Here is a 6,101-nt window from a genome sequence, read left to right on the forward strand (position 1 = left end):
TTGATTCAACCCTCTATAATCAATACATAGCTGAAGCATTCCATCTTTCTTCTTCTGAACAGCATTGGAGCTCCCCATGGCAAACTGCTAGGATGAACGTAGCCTTGGTCTAACAGTTGCTTGAGTTGCTCCTTCAACTCAATTGCTTCCAGGATGGACATCCTATATGGCCTCTTTGTGATTGGTGCAGCTCCTGGCACTAGCTTGATCTCATGATCAACTTCCCTTTGAGGAAGCTCTGTCACCTCTTCAGGAAATATGTCTGCGTACTCCTTTAGGGTTCTTCCTTAGACTCATGATTCTGATCTAGCTTATTTAGCTTAATCAAATAGACAGGTAGCCCCTTTCTGACTCCCTTTATTATCCGAGATGCTTTGGTTAATTGAATTTTAGGCTTTCCAGATTCTCCTTGAGTTGTGACTAATTCCCCTTCAGAATTTTGAAAGGAAACTTGGCCCTTTCCACAATGAATGTGGGCATCATTAGGTTTAAGCCAATCCATTCCAAGCAAACACTCATGGATACCTAAGTTCATAACCTTGAATCTGACCGAAGTCGACTTTCCTCCCAGTAGGAATTCCACCTTAGCAGTTTGCCTGGTACAATTGACCTCATGACCATTTGCTAATTCCACAAGCAAGGTAGGTGCATCTTTTATGGCTATTCCTAATCTTCTTGCACAAACTGGTGAAATAAAGAATGCGTACTGCTATAGTCAATCAAGGTTTTGAAGCCTTTACCTTGATAATCCGATGGTATCTAAATCACCGAAAACTGGCGATTCGAGCCTTTCTTGTGAAGGGCAACATGGACTGTTGCCTTCTCAAAGTCTGCTTCCATGGTCGGGTCTTCTTCATCGCACATCTCCTTATTGGCAACACAGGCGGTTCTTCCTCTACCCCGGGTGGCAGCTCCTTGGCCACGGGCGGTTCCTTGGATTGGTCCTTGATGTTTTCCTCTGCCAAGTTTGGGACATTGCCTTTTGAAATGACCGAGCTTGTTGCAATGGAAGCAATGGAGATTGCGGCCATTACCTTGGGTAGGCACAAAATTATTGACATTGTTGGTCCTAGCTTTCTTCGTTTGTCCCTAGTTTGACCTTGAACTCTTTTGCTTGGGACCTATACACTCCTTTGTTCTGATCCTTAGTAGACCAAGTCTTGTTACTTCTTGGCCTGGTTTGCACTTCCTATATTATGGGTGTAGCTCGAATGAGTGCGTCCTGAAGATCTATTGGGCGCATTGACTCAAGGCGAGTGTTTGCGGGTGGGTTTAATCCGGCACAAAACATCGACACCTGTTGTGTCATATCCATTTGTGGCACATACTTCAAAAGAGAGACGAACTTTGAGTAGTATGCGTCAAGAGATAAACCAAGCTACTTCAGCTCATAGAACTCGTTCATCTTTTACATGCGGTATGCAGGTGGTAAGTATCTTCCTTGCACAGCTCTTTTCAGCTTCTCCCAAGTAACAGACCCTTTCGAGATCCCTTAGTCTCTACACCATTGCTTCCACCAAAGTCTTGCTTCGCCGGTAAGATTCACCTTGGCAAGCATTGCTTGGTTGGTGGGTGCAGTACCTGCGGCTTCGAAGTAATCCTCCATGGATTCGATCCAGATCTCGCCATCAACTTGGACACTTGCCATCAAATTCTAGTGGCTTGATCTGCTTGAGAAGAAACTTCTTATCTTGAATCATGGCCGTACTTGGTGTAGGGGTCAGACTAGGGATCTGCACTTGAGGTTGTGCCTGGACATTGGAATTCTTAATGTTAACAACTCGCTAAACATTTCTTACATTACATTTCATGCCCAATTCAGCTTTCAGCCAAGAGACCTAATCACTTAACTTTTTTATCAATACTCATAGTCATGATAGACATTGATTAAAAAAATTTATTTCATTCATATGGGCATGGCCCTTTCAGAGTACAATCATTCTTGGCGAGATGGAACAAGCTGTTACATTAATTCGAGGAGAATAAGATTGTGTTACATTGAGCTACGAGAACTGGGTAATAGTATGGATTGGGGTCATGGATTTTCAGGAATTAATAGGTCATAGGAAGATTAGGGTATCCTTTCCTTTGGTACCTGTTCTTCTCATAATGCCCCAACACCTTGATTCTGTCAGCAGGGATTATTCAGGTCACTTCCTCGTATACATACTTGTTTTTCTTGACCTTTCGACCGTCGACATGTAGGGTTGCGTTTGCCTGAGCCTCAACAAAGATGAACAACTTCACGATCTTCAAGTCCTCCAACCACTTGATTCTCTTTAAGTTTGATGCCAGGAGGCATATTCCACGGTGGATTCCGTGAGGTTTTACGGTGGATTCCGTAAACTTACTTAGATGACCGGGGCTCATACACAAAGAGGATTCTTTGTGCGAGAAGTTGATGGGGACGCCTGTCCTTTTCGGGCGTTTCATTAATTTAGTGTGTACATGGGTGATTCCATAGCGGGTGATTCCGCAAAATGCATATTGAATTAATAAACGTTTATGAGTTTAGAGTGCGCACTCGTAATAAATTAAGGTTAGGATTTATTTCTAACCAGTTGATTTATTTATGTAGCTGAAGACTGCTAGGTATTCACTTTTGTTGGTTTAATTGTGTTATTTTACTAACGATTGTGAATGCTTCAGTTGATGTGTAGAGATAGCAGCAGTGGCGGAGGAAAGCATTGGAGTCTAGCGGGTTTTCGACCTTTGGACTATATTTTGATAGGCGCCATGCCTATATTTTGTTATGTCTATAGAGACATTGATTATTTATTATTATTTTGTATGCGCTTATGCACCTGGATATGTTATTTCTATTTGGACATTGATATTGGGCGTGCCAGACACTATGGGCACTGTCCATTAGCTTTATTTTCCTATTTTTGGTAGAAAGCAAACTCAAAAGCTAAAAGCTTGTCATATTTTTGTAATTGGGCTATTATTGAGCATGAAGATTGGAAATATACATTAAATACATGCTTTTGTGAAGCGCTCACACAAGGCATGGGGGAGATTGAACCCAATTTGTCTCTTGCATGTCGTGCTTGCTTTTACATGGGTTTTTGTGCTAAAAAGTAGAGTACTTTGTTCTTGGGGACCTTCCGGGATTCACCACGTGAGCTATCTGCGACCGATCTGCGCACCAGTGGTATCAGAGCAGAGCAGGGATCAAGAGCTTCCAATCGCTACCAATCTCGGGCGAAGGCGGAGCTCCAGGAACAAACGGCCTCTACGGTCAATCTCGTCGCGAACCGTCGATACAGGCAGACTTCTGGCGATCAAGAACCCCTGTTTCCACTGTCAGATCGCGAAGGACCAATCTCTACAGGCGGAGGACCACTCCCTCATCTCCATGAACAAGTCGTGATAAAACAGTAAGAAGCCATATCTTTTGCTTCAAAAAGCTTAGTCTTGTAGTTTAAAGGCTTAAGAAATTGGAGAAGACCCACAAAACTTGTCAACGAGGTATCTGAATACGTCCGAGAAATCCGCGACGTCATCAAACACCTCCTCTCGTCCTCCACGGATCACGCCGTTTTCAGTCGCTTCTTCCTCCTTAATAAGCTTAAGCTATTAAGCTTATTAAGCTTAAGCTTAATTCATTAAGCTTAAGTCACTCCATACTTTGCAAGTTATACAAGGCAGAGAAGTCGATATACTCCAGGTCTCGCACTCCAGAAGTCAAGTTCAGTAAGTCACTTGGAATCAAGTTCTGCAAGTCGGCCTAAGTCCAGCAAGTCAACAACCCTGCAAGTCTGTTAAGTCTGCAACTCTGCAAGTCAGACTAAATCAGAACTGACTAGTGCTTAAAACTCATAGAAGACTTGTTCGTATGCAAAAACTCTGAACTGGAAAGTTGTTCGCATCAAGCTGTTCTACCTATCTACAAGTTCGTTGAAGTACTTTCAGCAAACGGAGACAGAAATATTGCAGAATTTCTGAAAATTGAAGAAGAAAATACCCAAAAATACATAGCCTTGTAACCCCAAATTTGAGCTACGCTCATCCCGCTAACTGATTTTGAGTGAGAAAGATTTGTTGAGTTTTACAGGATGACTACCCCACATATAGATGATCATATGGCTGAAGACGATCTACCCGAGCCTACCATGGAACAAAAGCTGGATCTTATCATGTTGCAATTGGAAGAAGAGCGAAGAGCTAGGCAAGCCTTGCAAGCGCAATTGACAAAGCTACAAGGAGCGTCCACTGATAAAGAAGAACCTCAAGCTGAAGATCTGATTCGCCGTACCATCGACGCCACTCTTGAAGCACAAACCATTCGCAAGGAATCCAAGATAAGTAAACGTAGTTTCAAGTTTCGCACTTTCAATGGCATAAGAGAAGGAAAGACTGTTTTATCATTCATTAGCCAGTTTGATGACTATTTCCATGAGGAAACTTATCCCGAGAAAGATAAAATCAAGTGTGTTACTAATCATCTGATAGACAGAGCATCACTTTGGTGGACTGTAGTCCGCAAGAGCATAGAATGTCCTGCTACATGGGAAGATTTCAAGAAGAAGTTCATGCAAAATTTCCTTCCACCGCAATTTCATGAGAAGGCTATTAAGCAATGGGATTTACTTCAACAACGCGATCGTGAGCCTATTCCACAGTATACAGAGCGTTTTTGGAATGCACTCCTACAGCTACGCATGCTTGAAGACGTACCAGAGACGACACATAAGCGGAAGTACATGTCTGGACTTCTTGGACATTACTACGCTGAGGTGAATATGTTCAAGCCTGCTACCCTTGAAGACGCCATCTCCTTAGCTCACGACACTGAAGATAAGTTACGCGGAAGAGATGGACGACCACAACCATTCCAAGCAAACGGTAATTATGGATCTAAACAATTCAATTCCAATTTCAGAAGGTTTAATCCAGGTCGTTTCTCATCACCATCTTTCCGCAAGAATTGGCCTAAACCACCTGCATTACCATCCACTGTCAATCCAAATCCTAAGCCTATTCCACAAGCAAATCCAAATATACCCAGACTCCCAGCCATTGCAAATAATGTGACCAAAGCCAAGCCCATCGTATGCTACAAGTGTCACCAGCCAGGGCATCTCGCAGCAAATTGTCATTCAAAGAAATCATCAGCACATATCAACTACCTTGGAGCTATGGACGAAGACGAGCATGAGGATATGCCGGATTTCACTGAAGAAGAAGATGATATTACTACTACTTCCGACATACCAGGTATGCCTACTTCACATTCATTGTTGGCTATGAAATGTATGGTACATGGAAAAGAAAGAACTATATTGCATGATGACGGTAGTACCCATGACTTTATTTCAGCAAAATTGGTAAAGGAATTGAAACTGCATACTGTACCTATGCACTATCGCATAAAAGCTGCATTTTTAGGCACTAGGTACAATGGCACACAAGAAGTTCAAGATTTAGAAATTCAAATTGGTCCATATATTGAAAGAAGAAATTTCTTAGTTGTCCCATTACAGTCTAGCGACATTATTCTAGGAATGCCATGGAGACACCAACATAATCCCAATATAGATTATTCCACGCACACAATGAATATTAATTTTCAAGGAAAATCTATTACATTATTTGTTATGCATGCATCTCATATGTTTCCACTGCTTTCGCATACTCAAGCAAAACGTGCACTACGCAAGAACACTAAATCATATCTCATTTGGGTGAATGAATTGCACACAAAAGAAACTCATATGCACCCTCAGCATAAGGAATTTCTTGCATATTTTAAGGACTGTTTTGCAGAAGACCTACCACCAGGTTTACCTCCATCACGTCTAGAAGACCATAAGATTGACCTAATACCTGGCACACAACCACCTTGCAAAGCCCCATATAGGCACAATCAAATAGAGCAAAAAGAAATCCAAAGTCAAGTAGAAGAATTACTAAATAGAGGCTTAATTCGACCTAGCAGTTCTCCATTCGGTGCACCTGTGCTCCTAGTCAAGAAAAAGAATAATACTTATCGGATGTGTATTGACTACCGAGCATTAAACAAGATCACTGTAAAGAATAGGTATCCTATACCTAGAGTCGATGACCTTATGGACAAACTGCAAGGATCTTCTTTATTT

The sequence above is a fragment of the Lygodium microphyllum genome, chromosome 12, assembly GCF_053477565.2.
Source record: "Lygodium microphyllum isolate KBCC chromosome 12, Lygodium_microphyllum_v1.1.10, whole genome shotgun sequence".
NCBI classification, from domain to species: Eukaryota; Viridiplantae; Streptophyta; class Polypodiopsida; order Schizaeales; family Lygodiaceae; genus Lygodium; species Lygodium microphyllum.